Source organism: Chiloscyllium plagiosum, chromosome 37 (genome assembly GCF_004010195.1).
Source record: "Chiloscyllium plagiosum isolate BGI_BamShark_2017 chromosome 37, ASM401019v2, whole genome shotgun sequence".
In the NCBI taxonomy this organism is placed as follows: domain Eukaryota; kingdom Metazoa; phylum Chordata; class Chondrichthyes; order Orectolobiformes; family Hemiscylliidae; genus Chiloscyllium; species Chiloscyllium plagiosum.
This window is the reverse complement of record NC_057746.1, coordinates 34,357,068-34,373,861: the sequence shown is the minus strand read 5'-3', so window position 1 is coordinate 34,373,861 and position 16,794 is coordinate 34,357,068. Positions and strand designations below refer to the sequence as shown.

The 16,794-nt window shown below is 43.1% G+C and overlaps 1 pseudogene; it reads right to left on the bottom strand.

The window, feature by feature from the left end:
* Window positions 1–15,795, bottom strand: part of LOC122541504 — an 18,052-nt pseudogene extending 2,257 nt beyond the window's left edge.
* Window positions 15,796–16,794: the final 999 nt, after the last annotated feature.

Sequence of the window (16,794 nt, the reverse complement as noted above, 5' to 3'; positions counted from 1 at the left end):
GGTGGATGTGTGATAAGGGTGAGGATGTGAGTGTGGGTGATGTGTGTGTGTTGGGGGGTTGGATGTGTGGTAATTGTGTGTGAGTGGGTGCGGATGTGAGTGTGTGAAGGAGTGGGACATTGTGCATTAAGCACAGGAATATGGGTCAGCTCCATATTGTGAAGTGCAGTTTGAGGTGGCAAATTAATGTGATATTGAGAGCTGCAAATGTAAAAAAATGGAAAATAATTTATTCAAATTCACATATCTAAACATTTCTAACTTCACTGCCTTTGTTATTCCAGCCTTTTTCAAGCTTTTTCTGAGTTTACACCCAATGGAATATTGCTCCAGCTGTCTCAGTGAGAATAAGCTCATCCCAACATCCACAAATGAAGCTGCATCAGAACACTATTTCAATGAGCCAACACACACTGCAGCACAGAGGAACTATGCAGAGCAGAGGAAAATCACCTATACCGTGTATTCATAAAGAATGGGTACCCAATGAACACAGTCTGCTGATTTCTTAGTAACAAACCCAAACAAGCAGACAAAACACATCCAGAAACCCTAGCTACTCTCTCCTACATCAAAGACATCTCAGAAATGACTGCCAGACTACTCAGATCCCTTGGCATCATGGTAGCCCACAAACAGCAGCTAATGAACTTGAAAGACCCTATACAGACAACCAGCAAAACTAATGTCATTTACAAAATACTGTGCAAGGACTGTAACAAACACTACATTGGACAAACAGGCAGAAAACTAGCCACTCTCTCACTAGTATCTTCACATACGGATGAGGAAGGACACCACTTCGACTGGGACAATACATCCATCCTCGGACAAGCCAAACAAAGACACGCATGAGAATTCATAGAAGTGTGGCATTCCAACTGGAACTCTATCAACAAACACATAGAGTTAGACCCCATCTACCATCCCTTGAGAAAAGGAACAAGAAGTGACTTCACCACAGGAAATGACATCACCAACCCAAAGAAATACAAACATATAGATGGAAAGCAGGTATTTTCAGCAGTGCTTCGCCTGAGGCCCACTGAAGATGTTACCTAGTAGGGTGACGAAAATGGACCCTCCAGCTCAGTGAGCAAACCTACATCCAAAACCTCAACCTGAGCTACAAATCTTCTCAAAACTCGCGAAAAGGCTCCTGTTTGTCTGACTCTCACTGTCATTCATTATTTTCCAATATCATGGGAGAGTGAAATGTGTTTTCACAAAATTGAAACTGGAAATGCTGAATCTGATCTCAAAATACCAATTAAACCTCCTAAAATTCAATGCCATGGAAAGCAATTCAGCTGGTACTGGTTAGATTGAAGTCAGGGCCATTGGGAAAGAGCTTTATTGAAACAGTGGAGACAGGTCAGAGAATGCTCACTCGGTTGGTTCCTGGGATGAAGCAGTTCCCTTGTGATAGAAGGTTTCAGGCTGGGGCTGTACTCATTGGAGTTTAGAGGAATGAGAGGTTCTTATTGAAATGTATAAGATGATGATGGTGATGACAGAGTAGACATTGAGAGGCTGTTTCCCATCGTGAGGGAATCTGGAAACAGGAACAGAGTTTCAAAGTAAGGGCCCTGCCAATTAACATGGAGATGAGAAGGGATTTTGTGTCTCGGGATCATTAATCTTTGGAATTCTCTCCCCCTCGAGAGCAGTGGAGGCCAGTTCATTGAATAGACTCGAAGCTGAGTTAAACAGGTTTTTGGTCAATGAGGGAGTCGAAGGTTGTGGGGGTCAGGCAGGAAAATGGAGTTAAGGTCACAATCAGATCAGCCACCATCTTTATGAATGACAGAGAAAGCTCTAGGGGTCACTCCTGCTCATGTTACTGACGTACAATGTTCACATGGGATTTTCACACGGACATTGTTTTAAGTTGGAGAAAGTGAGGACTGCAGGTACTGGAGAGTCAGAGTTGAGAAGTGTGGTGCTGGAAAAGCACAGCAGGTCAGGCAGCATCCGAGGAGCAGGAGAATCGACGTTTCGGGCATAAGTCCTTCATCAGGCACCAACACATCCAGCACCACACTTTTCAACATTGTTTTAAGTTGTCAGATTTTGGGTTTATTACCTACCTGTGTGTTAAAAATAAGAAGAGAAAGTGAGGGCTGCAGATGCTGGAGATCAGAGCTGAAAATGTGTTGCTGGAAAAGCGCAGCAGGTCAGGCAGCATCCAAGGAACAGGGGAATCGGCGTTTCGGGCATAAGCCCTTCTTCAGGAATGAGGAAAGTGAAGAAGGCCTTCCTGAAGAAAGGCTTATGCCCGAAACATCGATTCTCCTGTTCCTTGGATGCTGCCTGACCTGCTGCGCTGTTAAAAATAAGATTTTATTTTCACACACACAATCTCCCTTTTATCCTGGAAACAGAAAAAGTAAATAAACTGAAGAACGTGCTGTGATATGAAGCTTAAATAATTCCCTAGAACGAATTGACGGCCGTTTTTAAATCCAGATACATGGATGTGTGTGTGGGGGAATATATGTGTGTGTGGAGGGATGTGCATGAGTGGGAGATGTGTCTGTGTGAAGGGATGCATGTGTCACTGCGTTTGTTGGGGAATGTGTTTGTGTGGGTGAGGTGTCTGTGGTGTAGATATGTGAGAGGAAGGGGTGTGTGGTGAAGAACTTTGTTACAGAATGTGTGTGTGTGTGTGTGTGTAGGGGGTGATTTGTGTGTATTGGGCATTTCTGTGTATTTGGGACTGGGTGTGTGTGTGTGTGTTTGGAAAGAATTGAATCAAATAGATGGAGAGAGAGAGTGAGAAAAGATGGGGAAGCAGACAAAGGGATAATCCACGAGGGGGATACAAACGGGAAATGGGAACAAGTGAAAATGGATTGCTCCCACAGGAGGTGGAAAAATTGCCCGTTTCCTTCCTCCATCCTCACTATCCAAAGTCAAAGACACACCTTCCACGTGAAGCAGTGACTCACTTCCACTTCACTGAATCCATTCTATTGTGTTCACGGCTCACAGTGCAGTCTCCTTTACATTTGGGAGATGAAATGCAGACTGGGGTTGACTGCTTTGCTGAACATTCTGCTCTGTCAGTAAAAATGATCCTGTGTTTCCAGTTACTTGCCACTTCACTCTCTGCTTCTGTGTCAACATTTCAGTCTCAGTCCTGCTGCAGTGCTCCAGTGATGCCAGTCACAAGCTGGTGGAACAACGCCTCATCTTCCCCCCTCGGTACCTTACAGCCCACAGGGCTCAGCAATGAGTCAACAATTTCAGAGCATGAATACCTTCCTCCATGTTTGTTCCCCATCCCCACACCACGAGGTCCTGTTCTATATTGGTTGTTGTAGTGATACAATGGCTTTAAGAGGTGTATTTTGTTCTGGTTTATTTCTATGAAGAAAGGTTTTGACATAGGTTCTGAGCAGCCTCCTAAACCAATAAAGTAAACAGCTTGTGAGGCCTTGAATCTTTTACTGATCATTTGAACAATAGAAGCAGCCTGAATGGGTGAGGCTAACCAAGATTTTCAGTTTTAGCTTTCACCAGTTGCTGGGGTCTTGAAGCTAAATGTGAAAGCTCTTATTCCTCTCTCCATTACAGCAAAAAGCTGGGGTTCTCTTCCTGCTGCTAGAATTACATGTGAGACAATCTGTCTTACTGAATTTGCCTGTACTAAGGGTGTGTTTATGGGATGTTACTGTATTAGAACAGTTAAATAGTAGTAGTTAATAGTGGAAAAGTTAATTAGTCATGGTTAATATTTACGTGATTTTGTTAAGTACTAGAGAGTTACAGTGAGGCCAATTGTTCTCTTTCATTTACCTTTTGCCTATATTTTAATTATAGTGTATGAATAAAGTGTGTTTTGTTCCAAGCCTGGTAGTTTGACCAATCGAATTGCATCCGGGATAAAACGCCTTATCTTTACCTTTAATTAAGAAAACATTAGGGTCTGGACTACTTTCTTAAAATATTTGGAGAGGGTTTAGTCTGCTCCATAGCAGTTAGCAAAGCCAATCCACTTTCAATTATTCACATTTCCCTTTAGCATCCATTCAGCATTTATCTCCCTCTCAGCTTAGCTTCAGGAATCCCGTTGTTTGTTTCTCCTTTCTCTGTCTCTCTCTGTACCATTTCCATCAATTTGACTCACTCGTTCCCCTTTCCATGAGCCACAACCTATCCCCACCATCAGAGAAAATACCACCATTTCCCAGCTGCTGTCAGTTCTGAGCAAGGGACACTGGACCCAAGATAGGAACTCTGCTTAGTTTCTCCACCACTTTCTGTTTTTGATTCCTGAGAGAGTGGGGCTGAGGAAATTATAATTCAGAATCAGGAAATGGAAAACGAGCTCAATTAATACATTGCATCAGCCTTCACAGACAAAGCTACAAATCGGATTCCAAAAATTACTAAATATTCAAGGAGCAAAAGGAGGAGTGGAGATAACCTTAGTGACTATTCTGAGACAAGAAATGCAGGGAAAACAATGGGGATGAAGACCAAGAGATCCCCCTGGACCTGATGGGATGCATCCCAGATATTAATGGAAATAGCTACACAGATGGTTGATGCAGAGGCAGTTTCCAGGAATCCTTACATTCTGGAATATCCCAGAGTATTGGAAAACTGACAATATGACAGCTTTATCCGAAATGCAAAGTAAGTAGGACAGGTGGGGGCAATCCAAGATGGCGGCGATCTCGGAAGATCGCATTGCAGAGCCCCGCATCACAGCACAAGCGGGACAAACTTTGAACCCGCTCAATCCAGACCATCACGATATCCTGGGACTCCAGAAAGATCGTGGAGTCCCAAGAAACTTTTAAAAGTTAACTTACCTGCCATCCAGAGATGCCAAAAAGGAAGGAGGAGTGTCCGAGGTTGGGCCTTTGGCCCAGTCTGCAAGATCTTCGGACTCGATCACTTTCCAGGACCTGGTGAATGAGCTCACGAAATTTCCCAAGATCTTGGGGAAACAGATAGAATAGGAGCTGGCTCCAAACTCTCTCATGCTGCAGAAGCATGAGCAGCAGCTGGGAGACCTGAAAAAGAGGATGGATGAGGTGGAGCACAGGGTCACAGTGGTGGAAGCTGATGCCAGTTCATCCAAGGATAGCATCCAAGCCCTGGAGATGCAGGTCCGTGATTTGCACCACCAAGTGGATGATCTTGAGAACAGGGGCAGGAGAAAAGACATTCGGATCATCGGTCTGCCTGGGAATAAGGAAGGTGAGTGGCCTGTGGAATTTATTGAGGACTTGCTACTGAACTTCCTTAACTTCGGGGCTGGCATGACAGCATCGAAGATCGAGAGGCCTCACCGTGTCACAGAGCAGAGATCGGGTCTGGGTCAACATCCTCATCCTCTCCTGGTGCAGTTCCATCACTATCAGGATAAGGGGAGAATCATGGAAGCTTCCAAAGTCCAGGGGAAGGATCTGAAGGCCCTAATTTATGAGGACTCTAAAATCATGTTTTTCCAGTACTTCTCAGCGGTGGTGTTCCAGAAAAGAAAATCTTATGACGATGTCAAGAGAAGACTGAGGGAGCTTGTGACTGGCATCACTGGGATTCAGTACTCTCTGAGGTACCCGGCAGTACTTCGGGTCACCTTAGATGGATCCGTACATCTCTTTGATATGTTGGAGAAGGCAAGAGACTTTGTGGATAAATTAACTTAATCTGAACAATTTTAGTATGTATAAATAGAAGTGTTGTTTGGGTATGTCTTTGTCGTTTTGTAAAAGAAACACAGGAAGTCCAGGTGAAGCTTTATTTTTCTATTTTTTTTTCGATTGATAATTTGGTTTAAACTATGTTTGGCGGTGGTTGCGATGTATATTTTCAATTTCTAAGTTAAGATATATCAAAGAACAAGTGGGGTATTTATCCCTTTTTTTCTTTAAAAATGTCTTTTTTATTCATATTGGTATTCTTTGGTGTGTTTACTTTCTTTCTTGCTTATGTTCGTAATGCGGCTCGAGCTGGGAGAAGTGAAGATGGGTGGGATGGTTAGATGCCTACTTATGGACAGTTTGGGATGGGTAGTTGCCCCCACTGGGCAGGGGGTGAGTTGCCCTATTTAGCACTATTGGCGCTTTATATGTTGGTTTGTTCGTTGGTTCTTGTTGTTTTTAATTTTTAATAGTTTTGTAGTTTGGTAAATGTAGTGGTCTTAGTTTATTTTTATGTTTGGTAGATCATGTAACATTAAGGCTCAGCGATTTGTGGTTTGTGTTCCTCCTCTCTGGAATTTAAAAGTTACTGCAGAAAGTTATGGCTAATGACTTGATTAAATGGTGTACCTGGAATATCAAGGGAAGTCACTCACCAATTAAGAGGAAGAAGGTACTCTTGAGTCTTAGAAAGGAGGAGGTGGATATTGCTTTGTTAAAGGAGCCACACTTGGATGACAGGGAACATTAGAAATTACAGCAGAATGTCTTTGACCAAGTTTATTTTTCATCATTTAATACCAGAAGTAGGGGAGTAGCTATTTTGGGTCGGAACAAATCTCCCTTTTAAGTTACTAGCGTGTGTTAAAGACACACATGGGAGGTTTTCAATTCTTAAGGTTTGATAAATGGGGAAGAATATGGTGTTTTAAATGTTTATTGTCCTCCAGCTCATCCCCTTAAATTTTTGGTAGATGCGTTTGAGGATCTAAAAGCTGGATTTAGGCTGCTGTCAGGAGCAATCATTTTATGCATGCTTTTATTAACCACAAAATGGCTTCCCAATACAAAGTAACATAACAAAATGGCTTCAGGCTGCAAATTTACACTGTGTTTAAAATGGCTTCTCACTCTGCTAAAAGTTGCATTTCTGCTTTGCTGAGCGAACTGAATTAAAAGATAAAGCAGAAAATGGAGCCTCCACAGCATGGAATTAACCAATCTAGATAGGATATCACTAACAATCCTAGTTAACCTTGACAAGCAGGTGCAGAGAGATGTGAAGAAAAACAATTTTATTTTCCAGGAAATATCATTGGGTTAACCTGCTGTCCATTATGTCATTTTATTATACTTTACTGGTTATATTTTACAATTAAGGCTGTACTATTTCTTAAGAAACATATAAAAATTGCCTTTGTTCTAAATGAATTGCGCAGTTTCTCAAAGGAACACAAAAGCTTTTAACTTCTGTGTTGCTGGACAAATCTGTGCCCGGCCAATATTAAATAAAGTGTGAAACCTTACCGAAGCAGACCATACTTCTGTTGTTTATTTGACAATCTCGGAACCGAGAGATCCCTCCCGGGGGGTTGAGATCTTCACGTTTTCTAAACTGATAAGTCTCGAGTCCCAGCACATCATCATAAGGGGAGATTTTAACTGTCTCATGGATCCCACAGTAGAAATGTTGCCCAAATGTCCCTCGATACCCTCTGTACAAGCTAAACAGTTAGTGGATCTATGTGGGGAGTTAGGGTTGGTGGACGCCTGGAGGCGTCTCCACCCTACAGGCAGGGATTTTACGTTTTTCTCCAATCCGCATAGATGTCACACCAGGATTGATTTTATGCTGACCCCTGTGGCAACCCTGGACTTGGTGGCATCTTGTGTGATTGGTAATATTACCATCTCTGATCATGCTCCAGTATATCCGTTGGTTAGGATTAAGGATGTTACAGTGTGTTCGAGGCACTGACAAATGGATCCCTTTATCCCCAAGGATAATAAGTTTGTGGAGTATTTCTCCAGGGAATTTCAGACGTTCCTAGGCATTAACTTACACTCAGTTGGTAGTCTATCCATCCTTTGGGAAATTGCCAAAGCCTATGCTAGGGGGTTTGTTATTTCCTATTCCGCCAGTAGGAAGCAGCAGAAGGGTAAGCAGCAACGTCTCCATGAAGCACGGTTGAAGGCAGCCAAGAAAACTTACTTTGACAGACCCTCTTTGGTCAAACTACAGAGGATTACGGTGCTGCCGTCTGCATTGAATTCCGTGCTCACGCAGACAGCAAAGAAGGAGCTTGCGTTTGCAAAGCAAAGATTATATGAGCATTGTGACAGGCCAGACAAATACTTAGCATGTCTTTCTGGGAAAAGGAGTGCCCCACAAGCCATTACAGTGATGAGTGAAGGGTCTGGAAACTTAACATGCGACTCTAAGAAGATTAATTTGGCTTCCAGAGATTTTACTCTAAGTTATACCAATCTGAGGGTTGTGAGGAGGGGCGGGTCAAAATGGAATCATTTTTTAAGGATCTGAAGCTCTCGGGCATGATGCCTGAACAAGAATCCTTTCCCAATGCTCCCTTATCAGAGCAAGAAGTGCAGGAAGCTGTGATGCAGTTTCCGAGTGGAAAGGCATCCGGTCCTGATGGACTTCCCAGCGAATTCTATAAGGAATGTATAAGCATACTGTCAGGTCCGATGCTCAATATGCTTGATGATTCATAGTCATGATTGTCTCCCGCCATCTCTGAGAGAGGCCAATATTTCACTTACTCTTAAAAAAGGGAAGGTCACGGAAACTGTGTTTCGTACAGGCCCATTTCATTCTTAAATGTGGACTTTAAAATCCTCTCTAAGAATCTCGCATTAGGGCTGGAGACTGTGTTACTTTCTATAATTAAAGAGTATCAGACAGGCTTCATAAAGGACCACAGATCCTCCAATAATGTTAGGAGGTTGCTTAATGTAATTCAGGCATGTCAACAACAGTCAATACAGGGACTGATGATTGAACCATTGGCGGAGATCATTTGTGGGGATCCCAACATATCAGCTCCAGAAGTGGGGTCAAAATTACATAAGATTTCATTTTATGCGGATAATGTCCTAACTTTTTTGTCAAATCCAGCAGTTTCAGGCTTGCCTGATACAATGCATCTGCGTGTTTGGCACTTTTTCACAGTAAAAGATGAATTTTGCGAAATCGGAGGCCTTACAAAGGAGCTAGGTCTTGAGGGTGAATATTGATTCCCATTTTGGTGGTCAAATGGGGGGTTTTGTGAATTCGGGCATATTCGTTACTCCAGTCTGGATTGGTTGTTCAAAGCCAATTTTGTTCAATTATTTGAAAAAATTAAACAAGACCTTCAAAGATGGGAAGCACCTCCGGTCTCGTGGCTGGGTCGGATAGCGTTTATTAAGATGAATATTCTCCCCCCATTTGCTACACCCTGTACGAATTCTTCCCCCTGATTTTCAATAAGCAACATTTAGGAGACTGAATGGCTGGTTCAGCTCCTTTATTTGGCATCATATGCGGCCCCTCATTAAATTATCTAAACTGCAACTGCCTCACAGATTGGGGGTGTGGACCTTCCGGACATTGAAAATTACCAACTAAGCTCGCTTTTATCCGACGTGATTGGGCTTGTGGGGATCCTCTTTCAATATGGTTAGATATCAAAGCCTCCCAGGCAAGGTGCCCTCTTACCAGCTTGCTGTTCTTGGACAAAATGAGGACAGATAGGGAATACTGCCATAACCCAATAGTCATCAACACTGTTAAAGCATGGAGAGCAATTCACCAGAAGGAAGGCAGTATTGACAAAACATCTTCCTTTAGACTTTTAGTGGATATGCTGGGTTTTCAACCAGGGATGATAGATTCAGGATTTAAATATTGGGGGTGTGTCTTGCATGGGCAATTTATTTGAGGGAGACACAATGATGTCCTTTGATCAGATAGTACAGAAATACGAGCTATCTAATAGAGACCTCTTTCGTTTTTTTCAAGTTAGGGATTTTATTCAAAAAAAAACTACGTTTTTTTCAAGTTAGGGATTTTATTCAAAAAAAAACTACACTTTTGACTACAAATATGACATGGAGGGGGATGCTCAGTGCTAAGAATGCACTTTAATTTGGGGGGTGGGAGAGAGAACTAGGTGTTGAGGTTTCCTCAGAGGCCTGGGAAGATATTTGGGAAAATGCAAGAAAGATATCAATTTGCAAAAGGACCCATGCTTCTTAGTTGAAGATTCTCCATAGGGTCCACTTGGCTCCGGACCAATTGTCAAAATTTAAACCTGGGGTATCTGCAACAAGTCCCAAGTGCAAGATCTGTACGGGCACTCTTACCCATTGTCTCTGATCTTGTGGTAGGCTTCAAACATATTGGAGTGCTGTGGCGTGTGCAACGGAGAAGATTTTGCAACTAAGGGTGGAGAAGGACCCTATCTCTCCACTTCTGGGCCTGACCACCGTGTTCCCTGCAGACGCGCAGAAGAAAAAAGTTTTCAATATCCTCACTTTCTGCACAAGAAAGAATATCTTGCTAGGTTGGGTATCCAAATGTCTCCCGGGCCTGTCGGGTTAGTGGAAGATTGTTATGGAACATATTCCCTTGGAATTTCTCACAAGTAGGGTACACCACAAAGCTGAGAATTTTTATAAGACATGGCAGCCCTTTTTGGAAAAACTGGACGCAGATTTATCTGCCACACTAATAAGGGCTTTTATGTAACCATAACGATTGTGTTTTACAAGTCCAATATCCAGACAGGAGGAACTGTGACCGTATGAGTGTCTTGTCTGGATGAGTTGGGTTATTACTATTTATTAGTTTGTTGTTGATTATTATTTATTTATTTAGTTAAATAGCTAGTTTGGGTTTTTTTTATAATCTATATTTTTCTATATATGTTTATACATTGTGTACATGAGGGTGGGTTAGGGTTTTATTTTCTTGTTTTTTTATACTGTTTTGAATTGTATTGTTTTGTGATGGTTGTAATATTAAAGAATATATTTTTTCAATAAGAATATGCTTAAGAAAAAAGAAGACAGGAAATCTCAGACAATTCGGTTAATGTCAGTTCTTGAGAAAATGTTCAAATCCATTACAAGGGATGCAATAGCACAGTGTTTAATATTACAAAGAAGAGTCAGGAAGGAGAAATCATGTCTGACAAATTTACTTAAAATCTTTGAAAAGATAATAAGAAGAATAGATGAAGGGAAAGCGGAGGATGGAATATATTTGGATTTTCTGAAGGCATTTGGCGAGGTGCCACACATTAAGCTATTGAAGACGATAACAGCCTGTGGGGCTAGAGGTAGTTTATTAAAATGGAGAGATGATTGTCTAACTAATAAAATACTGTGAATTGTGATGAATGGACATTTTCAGGACAGCAATAACTATTAGTGAGCCCAAACGAATCAGAGCTGGGCCACAATTATTCACAAAATATCTGAATGACTCAGTTGAGGAAAGTGAATTCCAAGTTTGCAGAAAATGGATGGGTAGTAGGGGTTGACATAAAGAATCTGCAGAGGGATATAGTCAGGTTAAATATGTTGGCAAAGTCTTGACAGGTTAATGTAGAAATTTGAGGTGTTGGAATTTGGTAGGAAGAATAGAGTATCTGGATATGATTTAAATGGAGAAAGACTGCAGGAGGCTATGGAACTCAGGGATTTGGGAGTCTTCATCCATGAATCACAACAAGATAGCATCCAGGTTCAGAGGGTTACAGGGAAGGCAAATGGAATGTTGGCCTTTATTTCAAAGGGAATGAAATAGAGAAGTGGGAAATTTTTGCTGAAATTGCACAAGGCACTACTCAGACCACAGGTGGAATACTGTGAACAGTTTTGATGCCTCATCAAGAGAAAGATACAGTGGCATTGGAGGCAGTCCAAAGAAGGTTCACTAGGGTTGTTTCAGGGATGGACAGGCTATGTTATGAGGTATGGTTGTGTAGATTCTGCTGATACTTGTTGGAATATCGAAGAATTCGGCGTGACATTATTGAACCATGAAAGATTCTTGAAGAGGAGAAAGTGAGGACTGCAGATGCTGGAGATCAGAATCGAGAGTGTGGTGCTGGAAAGGCAGAGCAGGTCAGGCAGCATCCAATGAGCAGGAGAAGCGATGTTTCGAGCATAAGCCCTTCATTAGGATTCATGAAGAACTCAACAAATTAGATGTGGAAAGATTGTTTCCCATTGTGAGAGAATCAAGGGCATAATCTCAGAATAAGGAGTTACACATTTAAGACAGAGGTGAGGATGATTTCCAAACATTTGACCCAATTCAGCATGGTATATGGCTTAAAGAACAATGTGCAAGTGGTGGTGTTCATATCTATCTGCTATCCCTGCCCTTTTAGATGATTCAGCTCGCAGATTTGGAAGTTGTTGCCAAAGGAGCCTTGGTGAGTTTCTGTGTTTTTTTGTAAATGGTACACATTTCTGTAACTGTGTGTTGCTGGTGCAGGGAGTGAAATTCAGAGTTGAAAGATGGGGTACCATTGAAGCAGTCTGTCTTGTCCTGGATTGTGTTTGAGTATTGTTGGGGCTGCACCCAGCCAGGCAAGTGGAGAGTCTTCTGATTTGCATTTTGTAAATGAGGAATAAGCATAGGGGGATCATGGGGTAAGCTACTGGCTGCAGACTATTCTGCCTCTTGTAACTGAAAAGTGCCTCTGGCTGTTGAGTCCAGTTTCTGGTCAATGGTAACCTCCAGGATGGTGATAGTTGCTGAAACTATACGCACAATGTTTCAGTATCTGAGGAGTTGTAAATGGTGCTGAATATTGCACAATCATCAGTACGTACCCCTATCACCCACATTCGGCCAAAGATCCTACTCTGACAAACTCCTACAGAAATGTCCTGGAGCTGAGATCATTGAGCTTAAACAATCACCACCATCTTCCTTTGTGCTCGGTTTGACTCGAACCAGTGGAAAGTTTCCCCGATTCCTATTGACTCCAATTTTGCGAGGGCTCCTTTATGCTACACCAAGTCAAATGCTGTGTCAATGTCAAGGACAATCACAGCCACTGTTAACCAGTTTTCTTGATAGCTAAGTAGTTCATTCTACCATCTTTGATATTTGCACACACACCAGCTCAAATTATAAAATATAGATCAGGAAAAAGGAACTTAACTGAACTTTACCAGGTTTAGTGGTATTCCACACAGCAAACGGGAAAAGGTTTTCAAATTTTTCAGTGGACAGAATACCATCTGTAATTGATAGTTCGTGAGTCATGTCACTAATCCTAAAATATTAAACATTGATTAATTATAAATTCACCATAAACACCATAAACTGAGTAAATCCACGAACTTGCACTGAGTTTCAGTAAAAGTGCATGTCCTACCTCCTCTTCTGAAAAGCTTCCTCCTGAAATAAACAAAACATAATCTGAGTTGACAGAGACTGACTGTCTACATCCAGAAAGCAGCAATTACACTCACATTGTTACAAGTTGCTGAGAATTGCCAATTCTGATTGTTGTAAACATGGAATAGAAAGAGGATGTGACACAAAGGACCTCAAAGACCTGTAGCTACTATAAAAAATATCTCAGCTACTGCGAAAGATTGAAGGAAACATGAATACATTTTACTGGGGGAAAGATCTGTCTAAGATGTTTATTCTTAAGTAAGAGGGTAAACTGATAGATTCAATGAAGATGAAGATGGTTTTGAGTCACAGAGTCATCCAGCACGGAAACAGACCCTTTTATCCAACCAGTGATGGGTGAGTCCCGAACCAGAAGACACAGTTTAAAAATAAGGGGGAGGCCATTTAGGACAGAGATGAGGAGAAACTTCTGCACCCAGAGAATGGTGGGTGTGTGGAATGCTCCGCCCCAGAAGGCAGTGGAGGCCCAATCTCTAGATTCGTTTAAGAAAGGGCTGGATAGAGCTCTCAAGGATAGTGGAATCAAGGGTTATGGAGATAAGGCAGGAACAGGATACTGATTGAGAATGATCAGCCATGATCATAATGAATGGTGGTGCAGGCTCGAAGGGCAGAAGGGCTTACTCCTGCACCTATTGTCTATTGTCAAACTAAATTAGTCCCACCTGCCTGCTCCTGGCCCATATCTCTCTAAACCTTTCTTAGTCATTGTTTTTAAACATTGTCATTGGACCCACATCCAATACTTCTTCGGGAGGTTCATTCTGCACCCCCTGTGTAGCAAATTGCCTCTCGTCCTTTCTACATCTCTCTCCTCTCACCTTAAAATGTGCCCCCAGCCTTCAAATTCCCCCATCCTGGGGAAAAGACAACTTTGATTAACTCTATACATCGCAGTATTTTATAAGCTTCTATCGGGCTGTCTCTCAACTTCCCACGGTCCCGTGGCAAATGTCCGAGCCAATCCAACCTTCCTTTATAACTCAAAGCTTCCATACCCGGCAATGGCATGGTATATCTCTTCTGGACCCTCTCCAGTTTAATAAAATGTTTCCAAAAACTTGCTGATCAGAACTGGACACAGTTTTCCAGAAAAGGACTCACTAATGTCCTTCCAAGGAATCTAAAAATGAGTCTGTGAACATCATCCAGTTACACATTAATAAAATGGGGAGTTCTGGAAAAAGGCAATTATCAAGAAAGTGATGAGAATGTGCAATCCACTGTCTCACACTGTAATTTGAGGAAAATATACTGAACAGGAAAGTAGGGAAACCCATGATGGAGAAAGGAGCAGAGGGAGATAGTAACAGGGGGAATGTAGGAGGATGGATGTCTACATCATGTTGGGACAGTTCATAGTCACACTTTCACTGAACTAAACTGAAATATAATCTCTCACCTTCAGAAATAACACTCCATCCTTTTGTTCCAACTGTTTTTCTAACTTGGAGAGTTTCTGCTGAAGGGAATTTAAATGCTTTTGAATTACATAAAGGTTTTGCTCCATTGTTTTGAGAATGTTTTCCTCTTGTGCCCTGACATCTCGGAGTAAACTCTGCTCTTTCTCAGTCAGCATCTGGTGCATTTTAACAAACTCGGATTTGATGTCGGTCTGCACACGGCTTGTAGATTCCAACAGCGTCTTTAATCGGCAGGAAGTTGTGAGATTTGTGTTCCGGTGAAACTACACAAATCACACAGATCAATTTCTTGTCAGTTTCACAAAACAGCTTCAGCTCTTCCTGATGTTCCTCACAGTGATGTTTACTTTCCTTCTCTTCTGGATTCAGACTTAATTTTCGAGCTTTCTCGGCCAGATTCGCTAAGGCCCGGTTTCCTCTGAGGGATCTGTCCGGAATCTCCTGTCTACATTCCGGGCAGGAATTTCTCTCTTTATTTTCCCAACTCTGGGTGATACAGGAGCGGCAGAAGTTGTGTTCACAATCCAGCATAACCGGATCGGTGAAGAAATCCAGACAAATGGGACAGATTACATCCTCGGTCAAACTGTGGACCTGCTGTCTGGAAGCCATCTTCACCCTCAGCATTGGCTGATTCAAACCGCTTTCACTTTCAGTGTTCCCGCGCTGCTGAACACTTTCAACTCAGTCACTCCTTCAGGGCGTTCACTGCAAAATAACATTGGTGAATTCTTGATTCTATCCCGCCCACTCTGAGGCGGAGACAACTCCCAGAGCAGAATGAGGAATAAACAGCGTGAGAGCAGCGGCACTGAAGCCGGGAGATGAGGGGGAACGTGGGTTAGTTTGGGGGCGGGGATGTTGTCCTGGAAGTGACTGGCAGACTGCTGCTCTCCTTCATATCCTTCAGTCTCAATGCAGCCCCAGGCACGAATAGCCAAGTTGTGTCTGACTTTGTGGGAAACACAAACTGAAACATATTGTCCAGCGTCTCCTCACCTCTCTCTTACAATCCACCAGGATCCTCTCAATCCTCACTTTTGGAGTCACTGCACTGAACTGAAGAGCCTCATCCCTGGTCCCATTATGGGAAATCTCCCTTGCACCAACCGTTCGGCCTTGACATCCTTCCAAAAGGGTGGGCTCAGAATTTGCTGCATCTTGGGCGGGAGACCAGTGGGAATCCTGCTGGTGCCCTTTCCACCATTTCTCCAGGCTCGCTGCTGGTTCCCACTGAATACAGCGGACAGTCCAGGGAATAGCGCCCCCCCCCCCCAAGAACATTCAACCCCAATCAAACTGCACCCACAACAAGGTAAAAACAATGACTGCAGATGCTGGAAACCAGATTCTGGATCAGTGGTGCTGGAAGAGCACAGCAATTCAGGCAGCATCCGAGGACAGGCAAAATCCTGCCTCGGATGCTGCCTGAATTGCTGTGCTCTTCCAGCACCACTGATCCTGCACCCACAACAGCAATTCTCCCTCAGAGTGTATGTCCCTCTCTCAGAGAGGGGGCAGGGGGACGGCCTCGGGGGACATAAGTTCTCCATCAGACCCAGTCTTCTTCACTTCAATGGGCACCGCGTTCTCACCTCGCCATCTAATTGTATTCTCTGGCTGAAAGAGGATCCAGTTTCAGCAGCAAGGACTTATAGATCAGTGATCACCTAGGATTAGATTAGATTGATTAGAATGCCTACACTATGGAAACAGGCCCTTCGGCCCAACAGGTCCACATCAACCCTCCGAAGAGTAACCCGGGCTCATTCCCCTACCTATATTTACCCCTGACTAATACACCTAGCACTATGGACAATTTAACATGGCCAATTCACCTAACCTGCACATCTTTGGATTGTGAGAGGAAACCGGAGCAGCCGGAGGAAACCCATGCAGACAGAGGGAGGAGGTGCAAATTCCACGCAGAGAGTCACCCAAGGTGGGAATCGAACCTGGATCCCTGGCACAGTGAGGCAGCAGTGCAACCACTGAACCACCGTGCCGCCCCTCAATTTACCATCGAGCCAATATCAAATCTCAGAGTCCAGGATAGCCCAGTCTCAATCCCTCCATTCAGCACAGCAGCTTTTCCCAGACATGGGCTCAGTTCCCAAGAGGTTAGTGCTGTGGATCCTATTGACTCTCCTCCCACTGAACAGGCCCATGAGAAACCTTTCAGCAAACCAGGAGCCCATGATGGGAGCTGGCTGTGCTCCAGCCACAAAACTAATCCTCCTCATCGGAGTCCCATCACCTTGAA